The following is a 27,361-nucleotide window of genomic DNA, read 5'->3' on the forward strand; positions in this document are numbered from 1 at the left end:
ACCCTGCCCATGTGTCTAATATGCATGTACATGCAGACAGTGCACCTCCACCATGTTCACAAATGTACACCTGCAAACCTGTGCTGCAGACACCCCACACTTACTGTCCACTGTATAACACATTCTGACACGACTACACACATCAGCCAAGTGGCACATGGGCAAACAAAACACATTTGGAATAAACACTGGTGGAAACAATACAATATTGCTAATTACAGCTTTAATGCATCATGCCTGCTCAGCTACACCTTCAAGGATATCATTACACTTTACTGCTGACAACATGCTACACATTCAACCATTGCTATACTTTATTAAAGTCACCCTGTGCATCAGCACCATGTTAGCCTGTTCCTACATCAATGTTACAGATGACAGGAGGTGGCACAGGATTCATCATATGCACAGGGTGTGTTGTTGGTTTGCCAGAGGCCTACACTGAGCCATACAATCGACGTGTGTGTGAGGGCCATGAGTACTGTTATGGGCCAATGTTGATGTAATGTGTGCGGGTATGTGTTTGCCCTAGGTTTCTGGTTTATCTGTGTGTGTCTGCATGCACACAGTTCCACCATGTGGCTGCCATATACGGGGATTTGTGAGACAGCTATAGACTGTACCTGGCGGGCTTTACAGATCACCGTCTCTGGCCATGGATACGGAACCTGTGCCTGGCAGGGGTGCTACAGACAGTATCAGGTACTTATTCAGACTGGGTACTATCCGAAGAGGTTGACATATGTCCACTGGATCCAAGTCCCTGCTGGGACTGGCCAGAGCCACCTGCACGTGGTCTTCTAGGACGGTCTATGGACAGCCCCCCAACATTGCTGGGGCTGGTACTGGCACTATGGGAGCGGCTGTGACTTGCTGGACATCCATGGTGACCTCCAGCTGCTGATGTTGCTGGCATACGTCCATGTCAATGTCTCAATCATCCCGCACTGTCCTGACATGGACATGACATTGTGGAGGACATCCAATGTCTCACCCCAACGTTTATCAATGACCTCAGTGTAATTACATATGGCACCTGCTAGATCATGGATACTGTCATTTACAGAGGTGTTATGAGCCCTCTGTGCCCTTAGTCCCTGTCTGGTGTACCGCTCCATTCGTGTCTGTGCCTTCATGACAGCCTGGAACATGCGTGTGGTAGAAAGAGGTGTGGGATGTCTGCCAGGGGCATGATGACCAGCAGTGCTCTGATGAGAACCCCTGGGCATCTGCCTATGTGGTACCGTTCCAGACATCTGGCTATGGCTGCTGTGTCCTGATACATGTGCCATAGATACCACATTGTCCTGGCCAGTGTCAACCATACACTGTCCATCAGTTAAGGGCAATGGTGATGATGGATGTACAGGCAGTATGACTGTGTGCATGGATGGGGTGGAGACTTGTATACTGTCAGTTGGTGGCCCAACAACAGACCCTGACAAACCTGCCTGTGCCTCAACACACTTATCCTCATGATCACTCTCTGTCTCAGTGACATCAGGTTCCCTGCTGTACTGAACCACCTCAACACCTGTGAGAGGAAAACAGGAAACTCACTTTAAGACCTGAACATGATGTCAGACCACAGTGTACATGCACGCATACAAAAATATACTCCTCCCTAAAGCAGAGACACAACACCAGGAATCTCGGAACATACACAATAGCAGGTGATGGTGGGGTATCACAAGCAAAACAGTCATATCACACATGTCAGCATGCAGGACATGTGTTGCTCAACAGCATGCAGTGCAAGTGTAGACAGTCCTTGTTACTAACCGTATACATGGCTTTGATGCATGTGCTTTGTTATTAGGTGATGGGCCTCCCCCTGGAACACAATGCATACATGGACACAACATTGCTGTGCAGGTATTCAAAACTCTGTAATGTACTGTGCACCATAACTCACAGGTGTCCATACCATGGCTCAATGTGTATCTGTGTGTCAGATAGGTATCCAATGCTGATTACAGCCTCTGTGTCTTTAGCAAATAATTGTGGACACATTTTTAGCACATGTATGATGAGTATTCATGCAACATCATCAGTGGTACATGGATAATTGATGGAATACCATTTGGCCACATACCCATTGTACGGTACTTATGGTGAGTGTAGATCATATTGTGGACATGCCAGTGCCATCCATGACATGGCATGCTAAAACACAACTGCATATTTAAACACTACACATACCCAATGTGTGTCATATGACCTAGCCACTCAATAGCATCACAAGACATATATGTGTCAGTTGTGCAAATGGTGATTGGTATGCATATTGTTTAAAGGTGCATATGTGTGCACACACTCAACATTAAGGTATATAGCAATGAAAGCTATGTGTAGTATTGTGGTTACAATAGCTGGATGGGGTATAGTACCATAGGCCATCATCATGAAGCATCATGTGGTCACTCAAGGCTACAAATGTTTCCCACACCAGCACTAATCATGCTGTGCCGGAACTGTACTACCATGGCTACATTCACCATTTCACAACCAGTTGTTACATGAGTTTGTAAGGAGGCCAATAAGCAGCATTCCCTGACATGAATGTGTAGTGTGTTGCAGAGTTATTAAATGCCCCATGATAGGCCTTTACCCCTCAGATATATTATGTGTAATGTGTGGATGAGATTTTGGATACTGGAGTGTGTCTTTACAGAGGGTTTGGGAATCCTTTATGTGTAGCATGTTAAAATGCTCTGTGTATGACATAGATGTGTATGTTATGTGCATGTTGAGTATCAACTGTGCCTATCCAATGGTCACTACAGTCTAGCCACATTTGTTTGAGATGGTCTGGGTATTGCATGTGTTTGAGGCAGCTAATCACATTAGTGAGATGTGCGTGGTCTTACACCAAACATGCACTGCATGCATTATGGGTAGGTGTGTTACATGTGTACATGGCCTACACCTTAACTACGACATGCACTTTTTATTTACAATAATAAATGTAGAACACACTCACCAGCATCTGTCCACTCCCTTGATGTCACCCCAGAGGGATTTACATAGAGATGAGACAGTTTGTTAGTGGCCACAATTGTGGCATTGCTACTGTGTGTTTGCAATCTTACAGTTCAACAACAGTTTACATTCACAGGGCTACAGATTATGTTCCAGATCAGTATTGCACAACAACAGGCTCCACATCTTTTAACGGCACACTCCACATCTCACATATGCATGATCTACCAATACAGATAACAGTAATCTACAGGTATGCCATGTTACCTGCATGCTCCATGTGTGCTTGCTGGGTGGCTCTAACCTCCATCATGGTGTATGTCTGCTGCTGCTGTTGTTGGGCATGTGCCACCAGGCTCGGGAGCAGCTCCTCCACTCTGGTGAGGGGGGGGTGGATATTAACACCACCTCCTGTTGCAAGCTGTTGTCTCCGCACATCAGCAGCATGCTGATGGGCATGTCTGAGAAGATCACTGCAGTGGTGGCGTACCTGCTTATATGTCCGGTTATGCAGGCCTTCCTCATTTACCCTGCGGACAACATCTTGCCACATTACAGTATGCTCCTGCTGGTCCTGTCTGGTTTGTGAGAACATGAGACTGTAGTGCTGAATTATACTGCTAGTAATTATATCATCTTCAGCACTACTGTAACTGGGGTTCCTGCGATGTGCCATGATCCCTGGAAGACATAAATACAAAAATATGTCTGAGCAAGTCATATGACACATTTAACATTATACAGTACAGATATTACTGAACTGCCATATATAGCAACCTATTAGCTAACCGAGAGTGAAACACTTTAACTTCCACTAATCACTGCTCACCCCACAACTGCTTGAAAGTGCCTGACTTACTCTCTATCTAATGAACCATGTTCTGCACAGCAACAAAATAAAATCATCACTATATAAGACTATACAAGAGTACCTGGCACACTGTATGCAACATGATGCACCACCTAGCCACAGCAGATATACATCAAGCTGATGTGTAAAGAAATATGTCATCCATCACAGTGAATGCAAGGTGCAGTAAATGTATCACTCTTATACCACACAACTTGTTAATGGCAAACCTGTGACCAAAATATGTGCACAATTGGGAATATAGATCGCATACTGCTGTAGTACACTATGAATGTTGCTAGATGTGCAGTTATATGTTTTACCACACATGTCAAAGGACATGTTACAGACATACCTACACACACATCAGACATAATTACAGGACACAAATGTATGACAACCCAGATAAGCTTTAGTACTGTGTGTCAGCACTTACACAACCTTAATCTTGAGAAATGTAATCTGTGATGAATACAGGGACCACACAAAACAGTAGATGCAAGCAATGTGGACATACACCATACTTTGCTGTACAGGCCCAGAGCTTCAAGTAGTACTACAGTACACACAGGATTTGCATTCAACATCAGTACCAATCAATAATCATAGATGTAGTGCTTTAGCCTCCAATGACACACCCTAGTTAAAACCAAGGGACTTAATCACACTGTATGCAATAGCACTTTTTCTGCCTAGCAACAGAATACACAGCTTTTGCTAGGATCAAAGCAAGGACCCATAATACCATGACATAAACAGTTTCCCACTAAGCTGTCCCACAGAGACATATCTTTGACGTATTCACAAACACATTGACTGTCAACAGTACAGAGAATCTATTGCAACAAATAGATGTAGGTGTGTATGAGTATATATAACTATATATATATACACACACACACATCCATTGGTGTACATATACATATATATTTAGGCACATATACATGTCACCTTTCATAGTGAGACTATCAATTATACAAAGGATGTGAGGTACAGTAATGTAATAAAATCACACAGTCTTGGGATAAATGCATTGAAGGTGTTCACAGTCCAGATAGCTGTAGCAGGCCTCACTGGCTTCAACATTGCAACTGAACAAACCACCTACGGTGTTTCACCACCACATGTCATATACCAGCACTGTATGCTGTCTTGTTTGTCACACACTGAAACCTACATACAAATATGCACATACTAACCTTCACCAACATATATATCTCCACCCTTCACAAACAGTTGCAATATGTCCCCTGCTCTATGCACATATACAGATGTGAATATATATGACACATATATATTTCTTCGTATGTGTGTGGCATACACACACAAGGTCCACACTGTTGTAAGTCCCTGGACCTCACAGCTGAACTGTTGGGCCTTGCTGCAACACAAACAGGTGTCACATATGAACACAGACTAACATTAGGGGGGTATATATGGCAACAGATGCTAGATAAGCATACTAGACTGCTACAGCAGTTGCCAGTGCTAAGCTACACTTTAATATGATTATCATGAATGTGTTGTTCTGTCACACCCATGTTTATATAATGTTAACGCTAATCCGCCCAACAGCCATTGGCCGCACTACTGTACAATACACAGATAAGATAGGTACACACTGTATTGTCCATAGCAGTAGTTAAGCAGAGCATCTATGCATAAATAAGTACTGCTGCCACATATGAATGGTTCACATTATGTAGACTATTCTTCAATAACATCTACTACATGCCAGTAAATACATGTGTCACATACCTTTCCTTTGTATGATTTGGTAATATTTCTTTTTCCTTTTCTCTGTCTCTCTCTGCAATAGAGTGATTGAGATTGCTGGCAGAGATTGCAGCCTGCTTTTGTAGGTATTTGCACATGAGCATGTGATGGCCTCTGCACCAATTAGTGGCCACCATTTGCTAATTGCATGCAGCCTGCTGTGTAGTAATTGCAGTAATCACTGTCATAGCAACCCAGTACTGTAAATTGCTAACTCAGGTAGGCGTGGCACTTTCAGCTTTCCAAGATGGAGATCATCCTTGTTTGCTGTGGACATCATTGTTTAAGACAGAAGGTTGGTATAATTCTGATATCAGAAGCCAGGGGTGTAGCCAGAGATTTACATTTTGTACTCAGACCTAATGTTGCTGCTTCCAGTACCCACTTGTCAGTGTAGAAATGTACTCAACCCTCAAAATGCTACCCCAAGATACACGGAAAGATGTACTTTCTTTTCAACTTTTACAATTAACTGCCATACAAAGCTAGTTATTGAGATGTATTCCTTTGGCACAAGAATTGTTTGTGAACTGCTATACTGTGAATATTCATTTACTCATTTCTAAACAGTTTGTGCTTTTTTAGTGTTGACATTAGCACAAACTGCTCAGAAAAACTGGACACATTTCAGTACTGTGAGTGTGCTTACCTACATCCTTGGTAGACCCTGCACACACAGGTATATTCAATATTTGGGTAGGGGTGCAGAAGTACAGAGAGCGGAAGTATTATTGTGTGGATTTTATCTTGCTGGACTTACAGGGTTGCTGTGTACATGTTAGTTTATCAAGGCAAGTAGTCTGTCTGCGTAACTACCAACTGTGGACCTATTCACATGGTAGCCAGAGAATAACCTGTTATTTTTTTGTCTGTGCACCACACAAGTCTTTTCAGCAATAGAGCAATGGCATTGTTACAGTTGGTTGCTACCAGTACATGGCTACATCCATTTGTATTTCATTGTTGTATTCCTACATAAGGGTATGCTTCCAAAACTCCTTCCAAAGCGTGTAACGGCTGATATGCCTCTGTGTTTCTGCCAGACCTCTCAAACACTCAGGTGCATATTTGAACAGACTCGGGGAAAAGTAAAGAAAAAGTCAGGGACACCTTTAAAATATTACTGCCATTAAGTTGAAACATTGAGAGAATCAGAGCATATGAATTAATACACCTTTTCTGAAGTAAAAGAAGTGTCTAACTCTTAATTATTGTCATTATTCATTAAGTGTAGCGCCCAAAGTCAGTAGTTTTAGGAGGGATTCAGAGGGACAGAGCTAAAATTTGTGACAAAATCAGGGACATCAATGAAAATTAGGGACAGTTGGGAGGTATGGCCTCTGCCCTAAACAGATATGCCAGTGTTTGTCCTGCTGTGATACTGTGTGGGGTTGTAAAGTGATGGTGTAACATTATTTCCTGCTAGAATGGCTGCTTCTCTTATCACAGTCATGTAATCCCACAACAACTGTTGGTAAAGATCCACAGAACAAGTTGTGTGGTATGGCATTCCTATTTTTCCTTTACATTCACTCATTCTGATGCATGATATATTTATTTCAGCACCAACTTGTATATCTACCGTGCCTTAATGGTACTTCATGTTGTGTAGTGTGTACAAGGTCCGGGGTTCGAGACTGACAGAGGTGTTTTATTTTGCTCCTGAGTAGAACAAGGGCCCTCACATACAGAGTGATTAAGGCACTTTTAAGCAGTTGTAAGCAGGTTTGCATGATGCTTAACAATGCTTAGCTAAGCGCAAACAAGTGCACACTCACGCAAACCCGCGGACTACTGCTTAATGGTGCTTACTCCCGCTAACCCCTGCGCTCATTTCTTTGAAAGAAAAGAAAAATGGGGAGATAGGAAAGTGGTGAAAAAGGGGCACAAAGAGGGAAAGACAGTATGGAAAATAGCTCGGGATGTGCAGAAAAGGTCCATAGCTGTCCATTTCTTTAACAGCAACAGCTGTGCATATGGAATAAATTTGGAGGTAGATATGAAACCTTCAACCCCTGAGAGGGGAGTGAGGACAACAAAGTATGTTGTAATGCCAATTAAATAACATTTTATGTGTCCAGTGGACATGTGTACAAAATGGGCAGCTATGTATGGAGCTTCATTTTTTGGGAGCAGATTGCCTTTTTTTTTTTTTTTTTTTTTTTACAGGTGAGAGTGGAATGTGGGGTAGGGGAAGTAGGTATATTTGTGGAGGTAAACAGACAAGACACGCCGCATACAGGGGTGGTATATGACACGTGTTGGGTGAACACCTTTGACGGGGAGGGATGTATGGAAATCGCAAGCCCATGAGCCCACAGAGAGAAAGAGTGGGACTGAGGTCCCCACCCATGGGCAGTCACGACTGCACCTTCACAGCCCAGAGGGTGGCTGTGTAGAAGGGGCAGGCTGACCCGGAAGTTGCACCACTCGTCCCTCAAGCTGGCGTAGAGGTTCTGCAACAGAACGTTCAATCTCTCTACACACCACAGCCCGGATTGTTCGAAGGGTGATAGGTGGCCCTCTTCTGCCCACACTTGCACGGGGGGTTTCCAAGCCCCATCCCCTGCAGCGCTTCCACCCGAAGATGGCACGGCCAGTGGAGAAGGAGGTCCCAGGCTGTGCCATGGCCAGCTGAGGTGGGACAGGTGGGTCCGCTGGGACCAGCCTTCCCATACGAACTATGTTTCGGAGAGTTTAATAAAGATATGTGTTAGTAACAGTCAACAGCATTCCCATTTAGTTATAACAGCATGCAGAAGTTTTCCCATTAACCCAACATACCAGATTTTCAACAGTTGAAAAGCAAGCATAACAAATGCATATATAGAACAATAGTGGACATTACAACAGCATGCAGGTTGAATTGATGGCAACAGGGCACCAATATTGTGGTATTTTAACAGGGCACATGCATAGAAATAAATGCAAATATTTATAAACCAATAGGATATATGTCCCAACAAATGTTTTGAGATTAGACATACCGATTGAGGTGTGGAATTGCATTTTTTATGCACATACAGTAGGGTGGAAAAAGATAGCTCAATTAACAACTTGTATATCCTTCTAATTTTCACTAAATTCCTATTAACTGCAGTTATATGTCCCTTACATGTATCATTACACTACCCAGTGTCCTTATATTGTGCAATTGGATTTTACTAGATCATTATATACATGAGCTGTATCTTACATACAAACTGTCCAAGATGCAGATGTTACTGCTACATATTTTGAGAGTTGCTCACACACACTACTGCTAAGATGGTACACTGACAGCTCTACTTTCATATAATTATCTAGATATGTTCAGGTGAAAGTATCAGTTATATGTTAACAGCTCCCTCCATTTCTGGCAGCACACTGACATTTCTGGGGAACACAATACCAAGCTACTCATGTGCCAGATTAACCTGTACATGCTGGGCATGAACCAATAGTTGAGGGCTGTAAATATGCATAAAAGCTACTGGCACTCCCTTCATCCATGTTATGTGGGCCTACCCAAATGTGGGTTAACATTGCTTAATACAACAGTACTATTTGTAAAATGCAACAGTACAACAACATATCAAAGAAAATGACACGGACGCACTCCAGGAATTATACATTTATTAAAGGATTATTACACCTTTATTTATTGGGTTAAAACACTTTTTGAAGGCTCTCTCATTTATTTTATATAACAGTACATGCAGAATAATTACTAACCTGCCTGATGACGCAGCCTTTGCAACTAATCTTCATGGGCTTGCTGATTCATAGCCCTGACACCTGCAGCTGTGAAGGAAATGCAGTAATACTGAGACATACCTATCCATAGTATAGACAAGCATAGCAATTCTTAACTACTTAATACAATGGCTACTTACGCAGTACTGGGGCATAGGCATCGCACAGGATTCCTAGATACACTGGTCCAGTTGATCCTCCTTACATCGCTTCAGGTCAGAATAATGGTGCCTGACCTGCTCACCAGTCCGAGGAATGCCAATAGCACTGGTGAGATCACGAGCAAGACTGTTCCAGGCCTCCGTTTTATATTGGGTGCCCTGGTACTGGCCACTCAGGAGTCTTTCCTCATGATTGTGGACAAGGAGCCAAACCATTACTTTGGACTCCTCAGTGCCCCAGCATTGCACTCGAAAGCGAGTGCCTTTTCCAACACCAGCCATGCTGACTGCAGAAGGGAGCTACAACCAGTTATGGCAAGTATTCCTGCCTGTGGAGCTTAAATATGCCTCATTTCCCACACTTATTTGTGATTGGCCAGTTTTGAAAAAACTCAGCTGTAGGCACACCTGCTTAGCTGATGTTGGCAATGTTTAAAATTCCTTTGATAGATATATATCTGTTGAAAGTGCATGGTTATGAGATGCTGTCATGGCTTAGTGGTTATGTACTGTGATTACTGTGCACAGAATCCTGAGTTCGAGCCCTGTCACTGCTTTTTATTTTCCTACTGGCCAGACCTGAATGGTTAAGGTACAGTAAAGGAGGTGTGGCCGTGTTTGCCGACTTTGCCCGACGTGCTGGTTAGCGCGATGCACAGCTATGCGCAAATACATTGTAGTTGCACTGGTTGGCATGGTGCGCAGCTGCGCGCAAAGACATTGCGCTTGTTAATGCAGTGCTCAGCTACGAGCAATTGGATTTAAATATGCTCAATACTGGTAAAATGTGCTTAGCAGTGCTTTATATTACTTAAAATACGTTACTCATACCTCAGAATGCATAACCATTTCACCTTCATATATATATATATATATATATATATATATATATATATATATATAAAATTCGTTCACTACTACATATAACATTTGAATGCATTTTACAAAACTTATACATGATAAATGTCAGGAAATATTTTTGTATACAGATTTCCAACAGAAAATGGAACGTGCAGTAGTGGGACTTGAACCGGGAATGCCTCCTCTTTGTGCAAAGGCTCTAACCACTACGCTATCGCTATTTTGCTTAATTTGCATATATTTTCTTATGATCCTCTTCGGTGTCTAAGCTGCTAACTGTAGCTAAGCAATGGGCAAACCCACGCAAACACGCACAAATACAGGCAGCTATATCAGAAATAAAAAAAAAATAATTAAATAAATTTCTTTTAGTTTTTAAATTTGTACGAGGTTTAACATATGGGGGTGTGTAGTGTTACAATGTACACATGTGAGCGGACTCTCATGTAACTCAACATTTCGTGAGTTTCGTCATTGCAGGTCCGTGGATTTTTGGACTGCTTGGCAGTCCGACACACCCCCTACACTCGTCCACGCTCTGTGTAAGCTTTAGAGTTGAGGCAGTGCACCCGCATTAATATGCAAGGCGTGCTGCCGTCATACTCTTAGACTGGCGCTTCCATGTAAGACTAATCTAGTCTTACACGGAAGATTAGTAAATCCTGGGGACAATGTTTCACAATGTTTTTTTTTTTTCAGTTATGTCTAGGGTTGGGATGGAAGGGTATCTCCTGACATGTGTTTTCTGTTAGTGAACCAACACAGCATTTCTTTAAAATTTTTCTTACTAAAATTAGAGACTAATTTTAAATATAATCATAATTCACTAAATGAATAACTAGAACAAGAAATTGTCCACCAGCTTACATTTTCTGAACAACTAGAAGTACGAAACTGTAATGTCTGATTTCACTGACTGACGGTAATCATTACTGATTTACCAGAAAATTATGCACATACAGTAGGGTGGAAAAAGATAGCTCAATTAACAACTTATATATCCTTCTAATTTTCACTAAATTCCTATTAACTGCAGTTATATGTCCCTTACATGTATCATTACACTACCCAATGTCCTTATATTGTGCAATTGGATTTTGCTAGATCATTATATACATGAGCTGTATCTTACATACAAACTGTCCAAGATGCAGATGTTACTGCTACATATTTTGAGAGTTGCTCACACACACTACTGCTAAGATGGTACACTGACAGCTCTACTTTCATATAATTATCTAGATATGTTCAGGTGAAAGTATCAGTTATATGTTAACAGCTCCCTACATTTCTGGGGAAGACAATACCAAGCTACTCGTGCCAGATTAACCTGTACATGCTGGGCATGAACCAATAGTTGAGGGCTGTAAATATGCATAAAAGCTACTGGCACTCCCTTCATCCACGTTATGTGGGCCTACCCAAGTGTGGGTTAACATTGCTTAATGCAACAGTACTATTTGTAAAATGCAACAGTACAACAACATATCAAAGAAAATGACACAGACGCACTCCAGGAATTATACATTTATTAAAGGATTATTACACCTTTATTTACTGGGTTAAAACACTTTTTGAAGGCTCTCTCATTTATTTTATATAACAGTACATGCAGAATAATTACTAACCTGCCTGATGACGCAGCCTTTGCAACTAATCTTCATGGGCTTGCTGATTCATAGCCCTGACACCTGCAGCTGTGAAGGAAATGCAGTAATACTGAGACATACCTATCCATAGTATAGACAAGCATAGCAATTCTTAACTACTTAATACAATGGCTACTTACGCAGTACTGGGGCATAGGCATCGCACAGGATTCCTAGATACACTGGTCCAGTTGATCCTCCTTACATCGCTTCAGGTCAGAATAATGGTGCCTGACCTGCTCACCAGTCCGAGGAATGCCAATAGCACTGGTGAGATCACGAGCAAGACTGTTCCAGGCCTCCGTTTTATATTGGGTGCCCTGGTACTGGCCACTCAGGAGTCTTTCCTCATGATTGTGGACAAGGAGCCAAACCATTACTTTGGACTCCTCAGTGCCCCAGCATTGCACTCGAAAGCGAGTGCCTTTTCCAACACCAGCCATGCTGACTGCAGAAGGGAGCTACAACCAGTTATGGCAAGTATTCCTGCCTGTGGAGCTTAAATATGCCTCATTTCCCGCACTTATTTGTGATTGGCCAGTTTTGAAAAAAACTCAGCTGTAGGCACACCTGCTTAGCTGATGTTGGCAATGTTTAAAATTCCTTTGATAGATATATATCTGTTGAAAGTTCATGGTTATGAGATGCTGTCATGGCTTAGTGGTTATGTACTGTGACTACAGTGCACAGAATCCTGAGTTTGAGCCCTGTCACTGCTTTTTATTTTCCTACTGGCCAGACCTGAATAGTTAAGGTACAGTAAAGGAGGTGTGGCCGTGTTTGCCGACTTTACCCGATGTGCTGGTTAGCGCGATGCACAGCTATGCACAAATACATTGTAGTTGCACTGGTTGGCATGGTGTGCAGCTGCGTGCAAAGACATTGCGCTTGTTAATGCGGTGCACAGCTACGAGCAATTGGATTTAAATATGCTCAATACTGGTAAAATGTGCTTAGCAGTGCTTTATATTACTTAAAATACGTTACTCATGCCTCAGAATGCATAACCATTTCACCTTCATATATATATATATATATATATATATATATAATTCGTTCACTACTACATATAACATTTGAATGCATTTTACAAAACTTATACATGATAAATGTCAGAAAACATTTTTGTATACAGATTTCCAACAGAAAATGGAACGTGCAGTAGTGGGACTTGAACCGGGAATGCCTCCTCTTTGTGCAAAGGCTCCAACCACTACGCTATCGCTATTTTGCTTAATTTGCATATATTTTTCTTATGATCCTCTTCGGTGTCTAAGCTGCTAACTGTAGCTAAGCAATGGGCAAACCCACGCAAACACGCACAATTACAGGCAGCTATATCAGAAATAAAACAAAAAAATAAATAAATTTCTTTTAGTTTTTAAATTTGTACGAGGTTTAACATATGGGGGTGTGTAGTGTTACAATGTACACATGTGAGCGGACTCGCTCATGTAACTCAACATTTCTTGAGTTTCGTCATTGCAGGGCCGTGGATTTTTGGACTGCTTGGCAGTCCGACACACCCCCTACACTCGTCCACGCTCTGTGTAAGCTTTAGAGTTGAGGCAGCATGCCCGCATTAATATGCAAGGTGCGCTGCCGTCATACTCTTAGACTGGCGCTTCCATGTAAGACTAATCTAGTCTTACACGGAAGATTAGTAAATCCTGGGGACAATGTTTCACAATGGGTTTTTTTTCAGTTATGTCTAGGGTTGGGATGGAAGGGTATCTCCTGACATGTGTTTTCTGTTAGTGAACCAACACAGCATTTCTTTAAAATTTTTCTTACTAAAATTAGAGACTAATTTTAAATATAATCATAATTCACTAAATGAATAACTAGAACAAGAAATTGTCTACCAGCTTACATTTTCTGAACAACTAGAAGTACGAAACTGTAATGTCTGATTTCACTGACTGACGGTAATCATTACTGATTTACCAGAAAATCAAACATTTTAAAGGGACAGAGGATGTAGCACGTGTGGGCAGATTCTAATGCCTGTCACTGTATGAAGCTTTTCATTCACTTGTTCACAAGTGTACTCAGTAAAGTAAATAGCTGTAATTGCTGAACGTATGTGTGTCTGCATGTGTATGTGCGTGTGCCTGGACACATTAAATACTTAGATTTTGGATGCAAAATACTTCTTTCAACAATAAGCTGCAGCAAGTTTGAAGTATCAGGTGGAAGAATTATTTTACAGAAAAATATAAAAATAGTCTATGCTACTAATAAAAAAGCAAAAAAGAAACAAATGCAAAACAATTAAACAGATAGCCCGTTATCTAAGTGCAATAATGGTCTCCAGGATGGGCATAATCAGGGAAATAATGCACCTTTCAGACCCACTGCCTTGTGTCATGAGGCCTTAGAACACCCATGTGTAGTCTGTTATTTACCTGATAATGCCAATCCCATCTGGCATTATTGCTTACAAATGCACATGTGTAAGGTGCTAATTCAGGTATATGTTTTCAGGCTCCTACATTTTACCAGATCTTGTGCTAGTGCTATATCTGGTGCCATGCTAAGGCCTACATGCCAGAACATTCCTTTTGTCAAATTCATGGTGCCTGAGGATGACTCTGAGAAAGGCAAACATAAGGCAACCATTTAAAATGTTGTGACCCACTAGAGAAAGGCAAACATAAGGCAACCATTTGAAATGTGACCCACTAGAGCAAATTCCGAAATATGGACTAAATGCCTGAACGATTGGACTTACATATACAAAGTCCGAGGTGCCATCATCTGACTATTGCCTTTTCTCTTGAGGTATGCTGATCCCAGAGTCAGTATATGTAAGTTCATGGGGTGTGGGGATGCAGGGGAGGGGGCTTGCCCCCCTCCAAAAAGAAGTTTAAAGGAGAAGAGCGTTTTTTGAAATTCACTCTTCTCCCATGTTTTTGGTCTTTTTTATTTTAGGCTTTTTCAGAATGCTGAGTGCAGACATTTCAGTAGGGAGCCCAAACATAACATTGGCAGAGCTTCAGTCTCTTAGGCTTATCACAGCACAGTGTACTCTGTCATTGCTGAGACAATAGCTGGTGTGGGCAGCAACCAAGCTCTAAAAGCCACAGCCATGGTGAACAGGCCAGTGACATTTGTGATGTTCATGGCAGATATAGCTAGAGCCAGGCGAGTGATGGTAGGAGTGGTTCTTATTTCAACAGTATTTCACAGTATACTCTTTTTAAGAGTGGAGGTTTCTTATTACAGATGGACATGCCTATAGTACTGTAGACAAATGGGCTTGAAACACCCTTTAGTTGCAGAGACCTTACATAGATACTAGTGTCTTGCCAGGGCACCACAACACTAGGCAGTCAATGCTGTCACAGTAGATATTGCTACTGCTGGTGGTGGTATCTGGCAGCCAAGACAGACCTTATGTTTTTTTGTCCTGGAAAACCATTTTTCTAGTTGTTATTACATCAGCTAGTCAAGTATTCGAATTACCTGCTCTCTCTTCCGAGCCTTCTTACCTGTTTTTCTACAAAGACAGGGTTTCTTACAGACCAACTTATCTTTTTTTTGTCTAAGGAAGTTTCTGAGTCTAATATCAACCAGGTCATTATCCTCTCAGTTTTCTTTCCAGATTTCTCAAAAAAGGGAGTGTATATGTTCCATCTTTTGGATGTGCACCGACAACTTTAGTTTTATCTCCACCGTAGCAAAGATTTAAGGAAAACTGACTAGTTGCTTCTATCCTTATCACCTAACAGATTGAGCATGCCAGTTTATAAAGTTACTCTGGCTAAATGGTTAACTGATTGCATATCTTTTGTCTGTAGTAAAAGAGGGTTGTCCTTGCCTAAGCCCATTGGAGCTCATTCCACAAGGTCCGTGGCTATATTCTCAGCTTTTTGGTCAAGAACGTCTATAGAAGACACTTGTACAGCTTCTACTAGGTCCAGTGCTCATACTTTCATTGCTCATTACAAATCAGATTTGGTTTCTAGGAACAAAGCTGCTTTTGACTCCCCAGTACTCCAAAATATCCTTCCATGAGGACCAACCAGGTTCATCTAGCTGGGGAGTCTGCTCCATCAGCTGAGGAATGAATGAAAATGATAATATCAGATAAAAAAGTTATGTACTCACCATAATGCTACATCTGTGTTGTCCATTTTCATTTTTCCTCCACTACCCACCCTCCAAACTCCCTTTGTTTTGCTCCTGGAGAGACGTAAGGGATATTATTTTGGGAATTACCCTTGTTTGAGCTCCAGTTCTATTCTTTTAATCTATACCTTTTTAATTTCCTTAAGGTATTATCCATTGTCTGCTGAGGGCAGCAAACCTGATCTGAGGTATGTTAGGCTGGTGGGGCATTGTGGGTAAAGAGATGAGCTTGAGAGTTTGGATCTGAAGATCTGGTAGAAGCATCTGAGTTGGATCCAAAGATCTGTTAGAAGTGGCCTAGTCGGATCCGAAACCCATCAGTTGAGAAAGAATGAAATGGACAACACAGATGTAATGTTATGATGAGTACATAACTTTTTTTTTATTTGGTGCTGGATGTGTGCAAGCACTTTAAAGGGCATGAACATGGAACAGAACATATACAAGGAGCACTCTTAACCCATCTGTTTGGTCAAATGGTCGATAACATGCATTTTGTGTCACAATTTGTATACTTAAACATCTACCTTTACCACTATGATACAGCAACATGTTACAGTGGTGCCCACTGCTTGGACTGTTTTGTGCACACCACAACTTGCTCCATGTACAGTTATACCACAACAGTCACTGGCTTCTAAAACATTCCCCAACATTCTGTATACAATCTCTGCATGTCTACAAACAGACCTCTTGTATGACTGTTCTATTTTCACTGCCCCATGCTGATTTTGCTGTAGCACTGGTTCTTTTAGGATGCACATTCTATGGAAGATGCATCAGTGTATCCCATGGTTATTGCTTACCCCTTACCTACCCATTGGTAGCATCATAGCACAGGCATATGACAATCATACACAGTACATGTTCTGATACCCCCATGAGAGGGGTCAGACAGATGAATAATGCAGTTTGCAATGTGGAGTCATTTGGTGGCTGGTGCTGGCATTTGGTTAAATGCTGTGGACATGACTATAGCCATGCATAGCCTGATCTATAGTGCATTATGATTTCGGCTGTTGTATGCTGTTTGTGTAATACATTATGTTTTTGTGTTTTTGGTGTGAACACCACTGTTAACAAAATAATAAATGCTTGATTATGTTTCATGCCTCCTGTGTGCACAGTTGTACGCTTTCTGACTATCTGTCGTGGGATGTACTGATGTCCGTTTTCATTGCTGTAGGAGTACCCTGAATCATCATCCATATGACCATGAGGCTTTGTATGTATTGTAAATGTGTGCTGTCGGTTTACTCTAAATATATGTTGGCATCACAGGTTTTTCTGAAATGTTTTGAACAGGCATCATATATGCTTTCTTTGTGGGTGCATGCTACCTAGATATTCACTGAATGATATTCATGAATGAACTGGTGTCACAGGTGCAAGGCACCCTGATGGCAGGGTTTGTGTAAAGTTTGTTCCATCAGTAATGCCTTGCAGTCTCTCTCTTTAGTCCCTAATGGCTATTATTCTGTGTATCTGATTGCAGGGCATGTACAAATGTTACGGTACCCGTTTTGTCATATAGGTCAAAAAATGCTGAGGTATGCAGCTTAATAAGGCCTGTGAACTACTTGTAGTATTGCCTGTGGGTTATTGCATGTACCCATGGACAGTATGCTCACTGCTGTTGTTATTCATGCTTGTAGTGGAATAGACTGACTCTGGGTAGCATCTACATGTGTATCGTGGTACATATGACAGTGAAGATCAAAGGTTCTGGTGTCCATCCAGCAGTGCTGGGTGTTCACAGCCTTGAACAGTAGACTGCATATATGTGTTTCTTCTGTAGATTTACTGTATACAAATGTCTTTGATTATAACTGCTATTATATGTGTATCTCTGTTGAATGCAATGATATTCCTTGATTATTCACATGTCTATGAGATACAACTGTTTCTCTGCCTTGCTCATACAGTATATCATATAGACAGCTGGCTTCATGCTTTGTACCTGAATCACAGTAGGACCTGTGCAAAATAATGAATAAATAGTTGGTGACATCTGTGCAGCAGGACATTAATACCTTTTGCCACACTGCTGCCTTTAGAAGTACATAATTCTAGAAGTCATCACTGGATCTGACTGTTTCTTTTGAAATGTAGACCATCTAAGTTATGTTGCTATGTACTTCTGTGGCCATCTTTGTGTGATTTGGTTATAAGTACACAGATCTTGAACTGTGCTCATGCTTTTACATGAGTAATGGGTTCCTTTCATGTGCTTGACACTTAAGTGCTCAATTCATGATTGCTTGAGCGTAGTTGCTTGATGTGGTTTTACTTTTATGTTTGCTTGGTGTGTTCTTTCTTCATACTTGTTTGATTTCTGTATGTTGTGATGTGTATGGCTTCAAATTGTACTGTTTATTGTTGACAATGAAATCTCAGCATCTTAGAGAAAGAGTAAGACACTTGTTTTTAATGTTTATATAATCTACCTTCTCCAAGCTGGAGTGACCTCAAAGTAAGAATAATAAAGTAATGGGGATGGAGTGAAACACACACTATGGGAGAGTGCAGATGGATTAAATCCCTACAAAAGACACTTGATTTAATGTTTGTGTTGTGTTACTACATGGGAATTACTTCCCTTGAGAGTATGTGGGTTCAGATAATGTGTATACTTGAGGAAGTATTATTTAGGACATGAGGTGCTGAGTTTAGAAGAATCTTATGTAACTGTGAGTTGCTGTTTTTTGCACACAAAAAGCACTTGCATATGTGGCTTTTACACATTATGTGGAATTGTCTGACTCTCACTGCTGTTTTTTCTGTTGTTTTACCTGCACATTAGGCTTAGTTTTATCAATCTGGTGAAAGAATAGTAAAACAAGATGCCAGATACTCAGTTTAGGTCATGCAATTAGTAGAACAGAAGGTCAGATATCAGAGAAGATGAAGGCATGCATGCCTTTATCACTTTGGGAAAAAGCAGTCTTTCCATTGAGGCTGTTTACTTTGTCCGCTGCCACATGACATGTAGTTGAAGGCCACATGATTAATAAAACAAGACCAACAGTCTTTTTCCAGCATGTTATTAGCCACTTGCATTAGGACTGGACTACTATTTTTTGGATATTCAAGCTAACTGAATATTTTTGTCTAAAAGGCTCTTCATATCTCCACCAGCAGAAAGAAGGTCCTTGATAGCAGTCACTTGACAGCATCCGTAGTCTTATAAAGGAACAATTTTTTTAGAGCAGTGGGAACAGTCCTCAAAGTGCTGGGAAATGTAATAGGTCGTGATCACTTAGTAAGTCTGCTATTTTGTAAATTTTTAATGATTGATGCTGGCCTGATTATACAAGGGCAAGGCATCTATCTGTACTGCTAATGACCCAGATTTGATCAGAATCACAGGTGCCACACTACTGGTTTTAGGGGAAATCACATGGCAGGGAGTCAGCTCAAATCTCTTAGAAAGAGGGCTGCAAGATTGGTATCAGCTGCCTGTCCACTGATGGAAACTAGAAGGCACAGTGACAGATGCACCATCAAACAGTGGTTCACATAATTGTGTTTACATGCTCATCTTGATACACTGCACACTTTTTGAACACCTCTACTGATTTATCAATTATGACATAGGCAAACTTACATTTATATAAAAGTAATCAAATATTATTAACAACTTCATCTTTACAAACATTATACATCACATGTACTGTATAATTAAAGCAACATTACATAAATTGTTGCATTCCTGCCTTCTCTTAACCTTCATTCCTCCTTCAAAACATTTTCTGCATGTATTTTTCCTACAATTACCATTTTTTTCTGTGTAATTTACTCCTTCCCTTCCTGTTCTTTTATCTCTATTACAATATTTACTACTTCTAGTATAGTTGGTTTAGGCATTCATGGGGATTCACTAAAGCCTACAAGATAATTTGACCATGTGTCTCGCACAAGACCACAGAAAGTTTTAGATTCCGTGAACTCCACGTAGCAATGTGCAGCGGTGCTCACTCACATGCAAACACTGAAACGTTTGTGGCATGCAAATTACAGCATAAGTAGCTGAATTTTAGGCTAATGAAGCAAACCAACATGGTGGAGCAATTCAACAACCTCTAAGGCAATCATGTAGACTCCTTGTTTGTGTTAGCCATGTATTCCAAAACTTTCCAAATTTAGCCACAGAATGGAGTCTACATCGAAACAAGAGCAAGTAAAAGCTCTTACATTTGTACAGAACTTGCCTTAACATGTAACACCACACATATTATTACCTAATTGCACATTGTGGATGCTAGAAAATCACAGAAACAAATATAAAAATAAATGTTTAAGTGCAGCTTTGCTCCCCCACCTCCAAATGAAGAATATACTCATAAGTAATGCAGACTGCTAAAGTGTTTAAATGTCATGAAACAGGCTATTATACCTGTGACAGCCGTGCCCTGGCCCAGCAATCAAGGAGCCTCAATCCTCACCACTAACACCAGGGAGGTTGTCTCCTAGAAGAGAGGAAATGGTAACTAATACACACAGTAAAGTACAAGTTCCCTTAAGTGCACACAGAGATCACAGTCAGTCTGGGGCTGGTTGCTCACCAGGTCCCCAATAAGACTCCCCCCTGGCACAGCTATAGGGTTCAGGTCTCAACCTAGCTGGGCAAGCTAAAACCTCCAGTACCCTCTCTGTCCACCCAGTGCTTCGTGTCCCTGCCCAAGTAGCTGACACAACACACACACTTTGAGATAAGTATTTATATAACTTCACAGACAGTACTGGGAAAGGCTGACACAGATTCTCCAGCTGTACCCCTTTATCTAGACCATACGGTAGTAATCCCTGCCACCACCCAGCTAATAATATCAACTACTAAAAGGCCCTTTAAAGGGTGTCCAATTATTACTGTGCAATATTATTATCCAATGGTAATGTAACTATACAGTCTAGGCTTATTGGAAGGGCTTAGTTAGTAAACTCTATAAATATATAATGTACTCTAAAGCATAATTTATCTCTACATAAACCAGCCACAGGTAGAAGGTTTTAAAAATAATAAATAATTAAAAGACAAGACAAAACTACTACACCACAAAGATATCTAAGAGTTCAGAGATCACACATAAACTTAAAATAATACAGTAGGACAGGTCTGATTTCAAAGTAAAATACCTAATCAATATTTACTAGCTTTAACTATTCCTACACGAAATCACAGTGCTAAAACTTACATGTGAGCATAAGGCAGAGTGCTGATAAGTTGGATATCAAGATCAAATCAAAATGCCCCCAGTCTCGTGTGAGAAATAGTATCTAAACATTACTAACAAACAGGCCCACCGAAATTACATAATTTTTGACACACAGTCTGGAGGTCTCAGGCCAAAAATTGCATTATTTAGCAATCTAACACCTGCTCAGAAACTTACAACAATATAAGTCATTTCACATGTATACTCTAACAGAAACCAGAGCAATAAAGCACATTCCACATCTAAATTCTGGTCATAAACTTTAGCCTTAAAACAATGGGCATGAAACCTTCATCCAGACTCATTGGAGCCAAATTCTAACATGAAAGGGTCACAACATGCTTCTCTGGGCCAGTAGAGTGCAATGTTGTCACATATTTTGCAGTTCCATATTTTACAGTATTCTTTTACACTCAAGAAAACATGCCTGTATTTTAAATTTATTTACAAATGCCAGAATTATATATCAAATTCTATTTGACTAGGCTGGTAGCCTTCACCCATCTCTCCCCAGTCATCACAATACTGTAATGTAAGCATATGCATTATGTGACTGATGGATTAGAGTCCCACTTTATTAAAACATGTATTCCTCTGTTACAGCATTAGGCTGCCATGCTGCTTCCCTGCCTACACTGGTACTAACCATGTAGATTCTGGGCTATCAGCACGGAGAAGATGGGATGAGGTCAAAATTCATTAGAATTGCTGAATCTCAAAAAAGAGTAACCATGTAGGGATGGGATGTTCACTTTGTGTAGGCACTTCCACAGTGTTCTTGTTGAATGTATGGCAACAGTGAATGCTGATTTCCGGGAGGGTGTCAGGTTACACTTGCAGAGGTGAACATGTAGGGCTGTGAAGGGTGAGAGTGCATATAAGCAGTGTACAATTCCCAATTTCTGTGTCATCCTCATTACTTGGTTGTTAAAATGTGTGGTCTCTCTCTGGTTTAATTTTTTTTTACCTTGCCATTGTTTGCACAATATGGTGCTTAGCGCAACCATGAAAAACAGGAATGAATGGCAGGTTTCTGTGGATTGTTATATAACTATTCCTATAGCAGCACATGTATGTGATGGGGCTAGAATATAGATGATCCTGTGTTTGACAGGGTGTGCAACCTTTTCTTCACTTTTTTTGGTCTGTGTTTGCATATCACAAGAATGGAGGAAATGTCAATTTTGCCTATGCTTACCTTATTTATGCAAAGGTGTGCATAGCTTACTAATGAGCAAGCAACAGGTGTGTTTAATAGATGCAAGTTATAAGCAGGTGAATTGCATGTTAATCAACCATTCCAACACTGTGCAGCTATTCAGCAATGCATAAAGCATCCATGTAGCCAGCTCCATTCTGTTTTTTCCTCAGTCCTTCAATACCATTGGAGTAGAGACAAGGACATCTTAACTGACACAATGCTAGGGGCTACTGCAGCTATTATACATCTGTATGTGCTAGAGGCTGAAGTCAATGCTGCTGGTGCTGACAATAGGCCTAGGATGAGAAGGACAAGAGTGTCCAGGCCAAAGGTAACTTTTCAGATGCCGCATGAGCTGGAGATTGTAGAGTGCTACAGGGTGGACAGGGATACATTACATGAACTCTATGACCTCTGCCGCACTCAACTCAGAGCCATAATCAACCGAGGGGAACCCATCCCAGTGGAAACTAAGTTATGTGTAGCCCTTAGAATATTAGCTAGTGGTACTTTTCAAAGACCAACTGGGAACATGGTGGGTGTGTCACAGGCATCAACCTCCAGGATCCTCTACCAGTTTATAGATGCTATGCTGATGCATTCCAGTGAGCACATATTTCCCCCCAGTTCTAAAGAGAGGGCCAGCAATATGGAATTGTTTTACCATGTAGCACACTACCCTGAAGTACTGGGTGCCATAGATTGCACTCATGTACACATTAAGGCACCACCTACTGAGTAAGGTAGAATCTACATTAACCACAAGGGATACCACTCCATCAACTGCCAAGTTGAGTGTAGTGCCCAGGGAATTGTCTTGAATGTATGTGCTTGCAACCCTGGCAGTTATCATGACTCCCATATCTGGCACACATCACTGCTGTACCAGATGTTTTCTAGGGGGGACATCCCATAGGGCCATTTACTGGGGATTTTGGCTATGCCCTGGAACAGTGGCTGATGACATCCATCAGAAGTACACACACACCCAGGGAAGAACATCATAATGAAGCACATGCTCAAACCAAAAACATCATAGAGATTGTATCCAAATAAAAATGCTGAGGTAAGGCTCCAGAATCCAAACAAATAAATAAACCAGTCTTCAGAGGTAATAAAAAGCAGTTCCGTCTTTAATGTAACACAAGTGCTTTCACGCAATGCTTCATCAGGTGTGAAAGCACTTGTGTTACATTAAAGACAGAACTGCTTTTTATTACCTCTGAAGACTGGTTTATTTATTTGTTTGGATTCTGGAGCCTTACCTCAGCATTTTTATTTGGATTCAAGCCTGTATTGAGTATTCCTGCAGAGGTATTTTGTGTTTATTAGGCATTTTTTGTATTGCCTTATTATCATAGAGATTGTGTTTGGGCTTCTGAAGTCACAGTTCCAGTGTCTAGATTTATCTGATGGAGCCTTGCAGTATAACCCACGCACCTGTGCACAAATATTCACAGTATGTGGTATGCTTTACAATCTGATTCTACCAAAACAGCTGCGGCCAGATCAGCAAGGGGAAGGGACACACACCCCCCCCCACCAACGCCTCGAACACCACAGTCACATTCAGAGGAGGACTCAGAGGAGGAACCCCCAGATGCTGTCTCTATAGGCAGATGTAGGCATGCTCAGTATGCCTTTGCTTTGCCTAAGAGACAGCACATAGCACATTCACTGACCACCTAGGGACCTAATACCTTTCTCCTACTCACATACATATAGTAAAACTGATGCCAGGCAACTCACACAACCTTTACTTCCCAGTGTATTGGCTGTGTACTGCTTGCATCAGACAGAATCAAGCCCTGAACTAAAGGTGTAACTGCTCCATTTCCAAGGTAAATCCTGAACCTAGAGTGTACTCTTTAATAATATTATGTCATATCCTTACATTTCCTAACTTAGTACAGTAAGCAAGTAAATAGTGGTGGATTTGCACAGAAAGTACCTTAGCATGTGACACCAGACACTTATTTTACTTATATTTCTCCATTAGTAATTAGTAGGCCTCAGGCATGAAAGATTTGCACAGTCATACCTCTGAAGAGCACTGATGTCCCCTGCATGTCCTCAGGTTAGCACCATGCCTTTGTAATGGTAACTCATTAAAGACAGAAGTTAGAAAGTGATAATGCACATTGTAATTTCAGACTTCAGACTTGTTTGTATCATAACAGTAACTGAGCTTTGCCCCTCCCCTCCAAAAATAGGAGTGTACCCTTGTTCCCGCTATAACAGTAACTCAGTTATGCTACCCCCAAAAGAAGAGCATATGTGTGTTTGTGCCATCCAACCTGAACTGCATATATATCATATTATTCCCAGTTAATGTCTTCTCACATGTTAAGGCCAATGCTATGGCATGCCTTACACACTGCATGTGTTAGAAAACTGATGAATGACCAAGAAACACAGAAAGGTATATTTGTAAGCATAATTATGACAGGTTGTGTGATAACTAACTGTTCTGCATTCAAATATAGTAAAGAGAATTAAATGTACAAATCACAGCTGATAGTTTGATAGCAGTGTACATTCTGATGCAGTTGGTTCTGTGAAAAATGACTTCATTTCGTTGATGCAAAGTTGTTTGTGTGGCAAAGAGGACTAAGCCATCCCCCCTGTTTTCTGAAGCTGTATTGGTGTGAGAGTTCAAATCCAGACATATGTAGAAATTTGTGATGTGTAATATCAATGTTACTGTGCTTTTATAGATTTTGCATATGTGTCCCTTACTTTTATTATCTTTTGTTCTTTGTCTTCTTTTAAATCCACTTTTGAGCAATATGCTGTTTCCCAAAAAACAGTTTGGCTAAGCTTATCTTGTTTGCGCAAAGAGCAACATTGCAGAAATAGGGGAAAAACAAATTGCAAAGAAAACAGAAACCCAAAAATAGAAAATGGATACATTCAATTAATGCTCTTGGCTATTGTGAAAAGCCAGCCTGGAGTAAAGATGGGGCCAGGGCATAGTAGCAAAGATTACCAGTGTGGCTTGCATTAGCACACTGCTTCCCTACATGCAAACAGGCCTATCTCGCATGCGTATGCACTTTGTTAACCATCGTGCAAACCCAATGCTCATTGTGCTATGGAGTTGTATACATATTTTGTTGTTGGTGTTTATTGTCCACTTCCTTTGTATGACATAAAACTACATGTGGAAACATTGCAAACTAAAGGCACAATTTATAATTCTACAATACTTCCATTTTTCTCCCCCAAACCACCCCAAACAAGCACTACAACCCTGGGATCTCATTACTTTTTCCACACATATATCAAGCACAATACAAAGTGTTATATATAATGCTGTGTGCTCGTACATGGACATGGCCACTTGATGGTGCTCACAGCCTTGCTCTGCAAAACTCAAACAGCCAAGTTTGCAGAATAAGAGTACTTGTGTTGTTGCACATCTAGGATTCCAAACCACGTACTGCTATTAGGCTACTAGCCTCAGATGACACTATGAAGCAATGTACCTTTGCAGGCCTCACAACCTCTTGTCTCCCTCATGGCCTGTCAATGTCATCTACTATAAGTTCATCTGTAGTCCTGTCAAAATCAGACTTGTGCCATGGTGTGTGCTATAAATACTATGTTCTGTAGTCGGTGTCCTTGGATAGGTAGGGGTTCTATTCTCACTGCAGTTGACTGTGTGTGTGTATGTATGTGTGTGTGAGCTGTTGCTGGATTTTACAGTGTGTCTTTTACAGTAGCCTGCGGGACACTGTTATCTTGTCCTTAATAGATGGTGCTGATGTCATCCTCTATAAAGTGTTGTCTGACACACTCCAAGTTAGGCTTGAGCCGTGGCACTTGCAGTAAGTACTGTGTTCTGTAGTCTGTGTACGTAGGTAGGGGTTCTGGTCTCACTGCAGTCAAATGAGAGGGTTGATTTGTGTGTGCGTGTGCATGTGTGTAAGCTGTTGCTGGACATTACAGTGAACGTTTTACAGCAGCCTGTGGCACACTGTTATCTTGTTCTGGACATACACACATCTGTCATGGCTAGGTTATACAGTAAGCAAAAAAATCTGCTGTCTACAAATACAAAGTGAGAACCCAGAACTGGAAGACCACTCTCCTCAGCCTAAACAAGCAAATAAGACAATTTGTGCAAACTCTCACCCCAACCATTATTTTTCTTTTTGGGGGGTTGTTTTTATTTTTTCCCCCACAGTACAGAGGGGTAGGCCTGTCGCATGGGACCCACCTGGCCCCACTCCACCGGCTATGGTACCAAGGCCCAGCACATCTGAGCTGCAACATGGTAGCACCCCCTTGTGCTGCTCTTACACTACCTGGTCCCTCAGGTACTTCTGCCCTGGAAGACAGGCCTGTGGTTCCCTCTGGGAGCAGTGTCAGAGGCGGTGATTTTATCACCTGAGAAGAACTGCTAGGGATGGTACATAGGATTGCGTGCCACCCTGTGGGCGTACGGCTACACTGGATGGAGACGCTGCTCTCCATCATTGTACTGAATAACACAAGGAGATGTAGACATCAGACACTACAGACATTGGCACAGTAAAGTGACAGTGATGACAATCCACTGAGTGAGGACTTGATTGTCACTGTCACCCAGCTTGATGGGTTTATGAGGTCCACACCCTTACCCCAACCATGGTGTTCACCCACCTCTTGTGTTCTTCACCATCTCTGTGTCTTGTCTATTGTGTCCTGTCAGCAACTGCTTCCTCACCTTGCCAACTTACCTGCCCTAGACATACCTACGTCCCTTCCCCAACATTCCTCTCTCTCAAAAAAAAAAAAAAAATGAAAGGGCA

Source organism: Protopterus annectens, chromosome 1.part0 (genome assembly GCF_019279795.1).
Source record: "Protopterus annectens isolate FY-2018-M chromosome 1.part0, PAN1.0, whole genome shotgun sequence".
Classification (NCBI taxonomy): Eukaryota; Metazoa; Chordata; order Ceratodontiformes; family Protopteridae; genus Protopterus; species Protopterus annectens.